Consider the following 10,462-nt stretch of genomic DNA (forward strand, 5'->3'; position numbering starts at 1 on the left):
GAGCGTCAGGTTAGTTAAAAGCTGATGGAGCTCTGCTAAGGAAGTATATAGCTAGTAATACTATAACCCAATAACACTCATCTATATGCTGTGTGGTTTTGTTTCAGTACCAGGGAAGGGTGGTTATCTGTTGTGGATTGGTTTAATATTGCTATAGCCTAAGTACAGGTATGCATTTAAACCCTTTCACACGTGGTATGATCTCTGAAGGTGGGATTGCATAATGTTAAAAGAATAACTACTTATTCGGTAAAGAGAGAAGCTGCAGTGGGATTAAGTGATAATGAATTGAACAGGAAGTTAATTTAAACACATACAATTTCACATTTCCAGTTAATAAATAGGATGTGAGTTGCCTTAGATTTGTTCTAGATTCCCTCATTTTAACATACGGTATGTTGTATATTGAGATTCAAATTGTGTACAGTATTTTAGCAAGCTCATAATGAAATGCTATGGGTCATGACATCTCAGTGTTGGTAAAAGTGGGTTTTCCACTTCTCTGTAATTTTGGGATGTGAAATCAGTTTAATAGGAGCTTTGTGTTTTCAGCACTGATAGCCAGTATTTCAAACTGTGTCCATTAGTGCTAAATTTAGATCTCTTTGCAGCTTGTCTTCTGCTTCCGGAACATTGTTTACTGCCTGAGGAAAGTCTTCCCAATACATTATACTAGTTCCTATCCTCTGGCTTTTGCTTAGCACAGAACAGGTCAGGTCAGGCACACTGAGTTCCAGCTTCTGTCTCTAAGGACCAGTTGAAGCTCTACTATGATGTACTGCTGCTACCTGGAAGTCCTAGGCCACTCCATAAATAGCACATACAGATATTTGTAGGAACAGAGGACTACAGAAGTGGAGTTAAGCCCACTCCTTGCCCATGCCTTCAAGGAAGTGAGGAGTGGGGTCTTTGTTCTAGTGACAGTGGCTGTGGCACTGCATCAGTGAACTGTCTCACTTCAAGTTGTCCCATTTCTCTACTTTATATCTTTGTTTTCACACCTTCAGTGTCTATGCCAAGAGCTTAGTATACTTTCAGAAGAGCTTTAAAATAGTTTGTTTCTTCTATTGGGAGGACTAGATTACTTGAAATGTGAAGCCACCACTAGAGCATTTGCCATTCAGAAGTATAGATCCAGCAACCAGTGTCAGTGTCCTGGCACTCTGGAGTGCTGTGTGGATGGAAACAGTAAGTATATATGAAAGTCTTGGGAACAGATTTGACAGATGAGTAAACAGGGCTGTGTCATGATTCAAACCCAAACTTCTGAGTTTTTGTCTGCCTGTATGTCTAGCAGGGAGCACCAAGAGAAAGAACTGTGGGTTCTCAGCAACTGAAGCTCAGAGAACATTTAACTCAGAGTGGCACCAGTTGGGGTCTGAGGCTGTCCCTAAAGACCAGTGGAGTTAAACACTAGTTCAGGTCACTGAGGTGGAGAGTAAGAGTAGCAATAATACTTACTTGAGCTTTCTGTCGTCATCTATGAGAAACAGTCCATAACAGCAAGTAAATGTTGCTTTTCCACTATGGAGTTGCTGCTCTAAGTATATAAACAGCTGGCCTCTCTACTCACCACCCTGCCACTCTCTTCTGTTTTAAGCATGAGTGAAAGTGTGTGAACAATTTTACATGGTTTTATGTTATACATATAATTACTGCAGATTTCATTTGTGTGTGCAGATCTCTGTTTTTACAATACATCAGAGAAGTTTGTCAGGATTTTGCTGAGGGGATATAAGAGGGAGTGGAACTGGGCTGTTAACAGTAAAACGTTATCCACCAGCTGGAAGAGATGTGTGACTACATGATATGACAGAGCTCCTGCCTTTGTAGGCAGAACGCGTGGATATGTATGTGCAGTAGTGATAAGGTAGGAAAAAGGGCAGGCAACAGAATGAAAGATGGGATATTGAATGAAAAATAAGAGTTACAGTTTTAGCCAAGAATATAATTATAGATATAATTATACATCTGCTTTAAGCTTGGCTAAAAGCAATATACCTTTCTATTATTTCAAATTAAAATATTAATTACAGGAAATATGACTGGTGTCCTTTTTCTTCTGCAATTTTTGTGGTTTTCGAATGCTTAGTCTTTTGAGCAAAGGCAATCAATTTGATTTGAGTTGAACTCCAATCTGAGTTGAACTTCTGAGATCTCATAATTTGGTTTAGATAAATGAGTAGGAGGGTTGTTTGAATTTACAGTAGATCATCTTAATTACTTTGAACCTTTTCATCTTTGTGTATTTGCAGTTCATCAAAATGTTATTAAACACTTCTAGTTCTGATGTTCTATAAAGCTATTTTTTAACACTACTATTGAAAGCTTAGTATTGATTAAGAGAGATGTCTGTACCCTCCAGTAAACTCTAAACTGTATGTATATGCAAGTTGGAGGTATTTGGGATGCCCTGATCAACAACAATAAAAAGGGTCAAACAAAACATCTGCTGACTCTGCCCTTTCCTAAGTAGCCATGTTTGAAAGTGAGTAAGAGAGCTTTTCTCTGCATGTTGAAAGCAATAGGGTCTTTTGCAGTTATGCTAAATAGGAGGCTTGTTAGTTTGGACCAGTACTCCCTTTGAGTCATAATTTACCCTTTGCTGGGCAACCTGCCTTGGTTCTGAAAGTCATATACATGAGTACATATACATATACATAAACTTCTGAAAGTCAGACACGTATTATGACAGGCCAGGTCAAATTTCCATGGGCATTTTGCACAGATGTTCCTCCATTTTTAAGTCGCTTTCTCTTCAGCAAATCATATTAATTAGGCTTATGCTAAAAGTGCACTGAATGAAGAGTACTGATTAAAGTAATTAGTCAAATTAATTATTATGGTGGTCCTGAAAGCTATGTTTATTCTATACCACCAGAGCAAGAAGTTATACCAAAATTGCTTTTTATATCCATGAATAATTGTAATTATACCTGAGGGTTTCCATTGCATGTAAAAATTCCTAGACGGTGGTGGAGTTTTTTATTTTGTACCCTCTGCTTGAGGTGCAGTAGGCACATAAACAGTCTTTAAGTGACAGAGATGGAAGGAATGCATGCTGACTGGTAAACGGTAAACTCGTCTTATTGTATGCAATTTTATCTGATGGTTACCTTTCTATGTGAGTTAAGAGAAATCATGACTAAAGGAAGGCAAATAGCTATTACTCGGAGAGCAAGAGGATCAGATACTGTCGTTGTACTGTGATGCTTTTCTTCATGTGACATCTGTTCTGACGTTAGGAATAAATCAGAAAAAATAATTCAATCTAAGTTATTTCATCCCAGTCTCAGGCTCTTTCTAAAGAAATTATTTGGATGGAAGCTGCTTCCAACTGCGCAGTATCATTGTGAAACTGTGCTTGTTCTCTGTCACAAGAGGGGGCTGGAGTTCTTCGCAGTTTATGAAAGCTGATGTTCTGCTTTAACTAGGAGAGGGTGGTTGGCTTGACTGTGGGGTTTTTTTGTGAGGATAAAAGAGGTCTTCATTATGGGCTTATTGTTGGATTGTACTGTTTATAAATAATAGACTATAAAACTGTTGAAACTCTTAGGTCAAAACAGTGGGCACTTAGTACTAAAACAATTGTTCCATACTGTTGTTTTAATTTTGTACTACAGTGGCATATATATGATTGTAAAAATTTTTATGTAAAAAGCATCCTTGGGTATGGTCATACTGTTAAGCAGTGTAATTCATAGAGTATGAGTTGGGAGGAAATCTCTGTGAGAAACTTCATTTCTTTAGGGAACCATCATCATTCATCCACAAAATCAGAATTACTGGAGTTGGAAGGGACCTCTACAGATCATCCAGTCCAGCTCTCCCACTGAAGTAGGATAACCTAGACCACTTTGCAAAGGACGGCATCCAGGTGGGTTTTGAATATCTCCAGAGATGGAGACTCCACAACCTCCCTGGGCAGCTATTTCAGTGCTCTATCACCCTCACTGTAAAGAAGTTTTTCCTTATATTTAAACGGAACTTCCTATGTTCCAACTTGGACTTGTTGACCCTCGTTCTGACACTGGGAACTACTGAGAAGAGCCTGTCTCCATCTTCCTTGCACCCACCTTTTAGATACTTACACACATTGATGAAGCCTCCCCTCAGCCTTCTCATCTCCAGGCTGAGTCCCAGCTCTATCAGGCTTTCTTCGTAAGAGAGATGCTCCAATCCCCTTGTCATCTTTGTTGCCCTTCTCTGGACACTCTCCAGTAGCTCCCTGATTTTCTTGAACTATGGAGCCCAGAACTGGACACAGTATTTCAGCTGTGCCCTCACCAGGGCAGAGTAGAGGGGGAGAATGACCTCCCTTGACCTACTAGCCACGCTTGTCTTTGTGCCACCTAGGATTCCATCGGCCTTCTTGACAGCAAGGGCACACTGCTGGCTCATGGGTCATTTACTGTGTATCAGTTACTGGATAATTTACTGTACATCAGGACTTCCAGATCTTTCTACTCCAAACTGCCTTCCAGCAGGCCCACCCCTAACCTGTGGTGCTTGGGATCCTTTCTTCCCAGGCTCAGAACCCTGTACTTGCTCTTATTGAACGCCATGAGGTTCTTCTCTGCCCAACTCTCCAGCCTGTCCAGGTCATGATGGATGGCAGCACAGACTTCTGGAGTGTTAGCCACCCCAGTTTTGTATCATCAGCAAACTTGCTGAGAATACACTTTGTCCCCTTGCCCAGATCATTGATGAACATGTTGAACAGGACTGGACCGAGTATTGATCCCTGGGGGACACTACTGGTTACTGGCCTCCAACAGGACCCTGATCTGTTGATCATCTCCCTCTGAGGTCTGTCACACAGCCAGCTCTCCATCCACCTCACTGTCCACTCATCAAGCCCACTCTTCCTGAGTTTCCTAACAAGAATGTTGTGGGAGACAGTATCAAAAGCCTTGCTGAAGTCAAGGTAAATAACATCCACTACTCTCCCCTTATCTAGACAGCCGCTAGTGACGTCATAGGAGGCAATCAAGTTGGTCAAGCATGATTTTCCTTGGGTGAATCCATGGTGATTTCTCCCAGTGACATTCTTTGCTTTCACATGTTTTGTGATTATGTCTAGAATTATTTTTTCTAACACCTTACAAGGGACAGAGGAGAGACTAACTGGCCTGTAGTTCCCTGTGTCCTCCTTGAAAACTGGAGTGACATTAGCCCACCTCCAGTCCTCAAGTACCTATCCTGTTCTTCATGACCTCTCACAGATGATGGAGAGTGGCCCAGCAATAACATCTGCCAGCTCTCTCAGAACTCGTGGATGCATCCCATCAGGGCCTATAGATTAATGGATGTCCAGTTTGGCTAAGTGGTCTCTAACCTGGTCCACGTTTACCAAGGGGAAGTCTTCCTATATCCAGAACTTGCCTCCTATCTCTAGGGTCTGGGATTTAAGAGGGGTGTATTTTGCAGTGAAGACTGAAGCAAAGGCTGCATTCCATAACTCCACCTTCCTTGTGTCATCAGTCAGAAGGGCACCCGCCTCATTTGTCAGAGGCCTACATTTCCCCTGTTCTTCCTATTTTTATTGATGTACTGGAAAAAACTTTTCTTGTTGTCCTTGGTGCTTCTCACCAGCTTTAGTTCCAGGTGGGCCTTAGCTCTCCTCGTTGCATCCCGACATTCTCTTACAACATTCCTGTATTCCTCCCAGGTGGCCAGACCTGTTTGCCACATTCTGTAAATTGCCTTCTTTCCTTTTATTCACTTCTGAGTAAGCGGAGCCAGGAAATAAAGTGCAGTTTTGGAAAAAAAAAAAAAGAGACACGGCTAAGCCTCTACTTTTTGTAATGGAATAGGGTGATGTGACTGAGGAGATGGTGTCTTTCACATTTGGTGATGAAAAGATTTGGAAAGGTTTATTCTCTGCATTTAGAGAAGAAAAGAGATGTCTCAACTGGTAAATGATTGCAAAGACTTTGTTTTGATCAGTAGTGGATTATTGTGATGCAAGAAAGACAATGCAGAAATCTTGTTTCTCTCTGTGGGGAAATCCACACCTCCTTGTTCTTTCTAATTCTGGGAAGAACTTAGTCATTTCTCTTTGAAGTATTTGTTTATATGCCCTTAATTCTTAGAAAAACTTTTTCACTCCTATCTACATTAGCCACATTCTATGTTTCTATTGTGTTGTATAGTGATATAAACTGCCTGTAGGCATTATGAGGGTTGGACCTTTCTCCAGAAAATCTCACCATGCAGCAATAAACTGATTAGATATCTTGCACATCTGGCAGCAATTCAAGATTTTAGAATATCAGCAATGCTCCTGGAAGTTCTCTGTACACAGCTGAAGGGCTTTGCTGGGCTGTGGCAGTGCCTTTTCCATTTTTTGCCTTTAAGTTTCTAGACTCTGAAAATATTTATTATGTGAGCTTTCTTAGAATTAAAGTAATCGTATTAAAAAACAAACAAACAAACAATGCTTTTAGGAAAGGATTTTTTTTTACGATAATAGCACTTATTCTTTGAGAAATATGATTTAATGAATGCAAAGTCAGAAAGAATATTTTTTAAAACACTGTTAACACATATAAAACCATCTAGTCAGAAGACTATATGTATCCCGTGTGAGGAACAGCACTATGGAGGCCTATTTTTTTATTCTAAAAAGGAACACAGCATTTTCCTTTCAGTGTTATTTAGTTTAACTTGGTATTCTGTTGAAAATTCCAACCAAAAAAGGAAGAAAGAGAAAAAAAGAAAGATAAAAAAAGAAAAATCTCATGGGCATTGATGTGTCAAAAAAATGGCTTATACTTCATTAGGTTTTGTCTTAGAATTGCTGGAGATTTTTAAGAGGGAGTTTTATCTTCATTCTTTTCTACTGTTGTTAGTGAGTAGAGCTGAGTTCCGAAATCCAGTGTAAGGCATCATAAAATATTGCCACAGTATGAACTACCATTTGCTTTGTTTTTACTCTTGGGAACTTTGTTCAAAGTTCAGCACAAGTTCCATTGCCCCTCCTATTTGCATTTTCCCACACTTTCTTTTTCCCTCCCTTGAATCAATCTTTATAGTACTTGCTTATGACCATCATGGTGCTTTATATTCAAAATGTGACACATAATTTTGAAGCCATTCATGATGCAATTTCACAACTGGAATTCCATGAGATACTGTCATTGATTCTGTCCTTCTTCTGTCTGTAAAATGAAGACTCTCTCTTTTACTCTTGTTTTCAAGTCAGAAAAGATTTTAATTACATTTGCGATTGATTGTCCAATGAAGAATTTTTCAGATTCTTTGTTTTCTTTCTTTTCCCATCAGTGGTTTTTCTTTGGATTGCAGCCTGAACATGCACATATTCTTCAGCACTGCTTTCTTGTGACCAAGAATTGAAAATGCAAGGATAGGCACAGCCTGTCCACCATAAGTTGTGGACTGCACCCCGTTAACCTTAGCTTATTTGTTTGGATGTTGATTCCCAGCTGACAGATGTGATGAAGACTAGGAAAACCATAATATTTTATCAGTGATTAGTAACTCTAAGAACCAGACACATGGAGACAGAAGTGTTAATTTATTTATTATTTTTTTTTGAAACATCGGGTGGAGACTTTGGATCTTTAGCTTTACGAAGTAAGAAATTCCTAATTCTTTGTTATATGTGACAGAATTTCAAATGTGAACAGTTTTTAAAAACATCTGGTCATAAGAAGGTTCCTGTAGGTCACAGTCTTTCCATCATAAACTCTTTCCACTGTTTTTCAGCTGTTCAAATAAACATACCTCTGCTTCTTGTGTTCCTGCTGTTATGTCTAGAATTATTTTTTCTAACACCTTACAAGGGACAGAGGAGAGACTAACTGGCCTGTAGTTCCCTGTGTCCTCCTTGAAAACTGGAGTGACATTAGCCCACCTCCAGTCCTCAAGTACCTATCCTGTTCTTCATGACCTCTCACAGATGATGGAGAGTGGCCCAGCAATAACATCTGCCAGCTCTCTCAGAACTCGTGGATGCATCCCATCAGGGCCTATAGATTAATGGATGTCCAGTTTGGCTAAGTGGTCTCTAACCTGGTCCACGTTTACCAAGGGGAAGTCTTCCTATATCCAGAACTTGCCTCCTATCTCTAGGGTCTGGGATTTAAGAGGGGTGTATTTTGCAGTGAAGACTGAAGCAAAGGCTGCATTCCATAACTCCACCTTCCTTGTGTCATCAGTCAGAAGGGCACCCGCCTCATTTGTCAGAGGCCTACATTTCCCCTGTTCTTCCTATTTTTATTGATGTACTGGAAAAAACTTTTCTTGTTGTCCTTGGTGCTTCTCACCAGCTTTAGTTCCAGGTGGGCCTTAGCTCTCCTCGTTGCATCCCGACATTCTCTTACAACATTCCTGTATTCCTCCCAGGTGGCCAGACCTGTTTGCCACATTCTGTAAATTGCCTTCTTTCCTTTTATTCACTTCTGAGTAAGCGGAGCCAGGAAATAAAGTGCAGTTTTGGAAAAAAAAAAAAAGAGACACGGCTAAGCCTCTACTTTTTGTAATGGAATAGGGTGATGTGACTGAGGAGATGGTGTCTTTCACATTTGGTGATGAAAAGATTTGGAAAGGTTTATTCTCTGCATTTAGAGAAGAAAAGAGATGTCTCAACTGGTAAATGATTGCAAAGACTTTGTTTTGATCAGTAGTGGATTATTGTGATGCAAGAAAGACAATGCAGAAATCTTGTTTCTCTCTGTGGGGAAATCCACACCTCCTTGTTCTTTCTAATTCTGGGAAGAACTTAGTCATTTCTCTTTGAAGTATTTGTTTATATGCCCTTAATTCTTAGAAAAACTTTTTCACTCCTATCTACATTAGCCACATTCTATGTTTCTATTGTGTTGTATAGTGATATAAACTGCCTGTAGGCATTATGAGGGTTGGACCTTTCTCCAGAAAATCTCACCATGCAGCAATAAACTGATTAGATATCTTGCACATCTGGCAGCAATTCAAGATTTTAGAATATCAGCAATGCTCCTGGAAGTTCTCTGTACACAGCTGAAGGGCTTTGCTGGGCTGTGGCAGTGCCTTTTCCATTTTTTGCCTTTAAGTTTCTAGACTCTGAAAATATTTATTATGTGAGCTTTCTTAGAATTAAAGTAATCGTATTAAAAAACAAACAAACAAACAATGCTTTTAGGAAAGGATTTTTTTTTACGATAATAGCACTTATTCTTTGAGAAATATGATTTAATGAATGCAAAGTCAGAAAGAATATTTTTTAAAACACTGTTAACACATATAAAACCATCTAGTCAGAAGACTATATGTATCCCGTGTGAGGAACAGCACTATGGAGGCCTATTTTTTTATTCTAAAAAGGAACACAGCATTTTCCTTTCAGTGTTATTTAGTTTAACTTGGTATTCTGTTGAAAATTCCAACCAAAAAAGGAAGAAAGAGAAAAAAAGAAAGATAAAAAAAGAAAAATCTCATGGGCATTGATGTGTCAAAAAAATGGCTTATACTTCATTAGGTTTTGTCTTAGAATTGCTGGAGATTTTTAAGAGGGAGTTTTATCTTCATTCTTTTCTACTGTTGTTAGTGAGTAGAGCTGAGTTCCGAAATCCAGTGTAAGGCATCATAAAATATTGCCACAGTATGAACTACCATTTGCTTTGTTTTTACTCTTGGGAACTTTGTTCAAAGTTCAGCACAAGTTCCATTGCCCCTCCTATTTGCATTTTCCCACACTTTCTTTTTCCCTCCCTTGAATCAATCTTTATAGTACTTGCTTATGACCATCATGGTGCTTTATATTCAAAATGTGACACATAATTTTGAAGCCATTCATGATGCAATTTCACAACTGGAATTCCATGAGATACTGTCATTGATTCTGTCCTTCTTCTGTCTGTAAAATGAAGACTCTCTCTTTTACTCTTGTTTTCAAGTCAGAAAAGATTTTAATTACATTTGCGATTGATTGTCCAATGAAGAATTTTTCAGATTCTTTGTTTTCTTTCTTTTCCCATCAGTGGTTTTTCTTTGGATTGCAGCCTGAACATGCACATATTCTTCAGCACTGCTTTCTTGTGACCAAGAATTGAAAATGCAAGGATAGGCACAGCCTGTCCACCATAAGTTGTGGACTGCACCCCGTTAACCTTAGCTTATTTGTTTGGATGTTGATTCCCAGCTGACAGATGTGATGAAGACTAGGAAAACCATAATATTTTATCAGTGATTAGTAACTCTAAGAACCAGACACATGGAGACAGAAGTGTTAATTTATTTATTATTTTTTTTTGAAACATCGGGTGGAGACTTTGGATCTTTAGCTTTACGAAGTAAGAAATTCCTAATTCTTTGTTATATGTGACAGAATTTCAAATGTGAACAGTTTTTAAAAACATCTGGTCATAAGAAGGTTCCTGTAGGTCACAGTCTTTCCATCATAAACTCTTTCCACTGTTTTTCAGCTGTTCAAATAAACATACCTCTGCTTCTTGTG

This window comes from Chaetura pelagica, unplaced genomic scaffold, assembly GCF_000747805.2.
Source record: "Chaetura pelagica isolate M959 unplaced genomic scaffold, ChaPel_1.0 scaffold33, whole genome shotgun sequence".
Classification (NCBI taxonomy): domain Eukaryota; kingdom Metazoa; phylum Chordata; class Aves; order Apodiformes; family Apodidae; genus Chaetura; species Chaetura pelagica.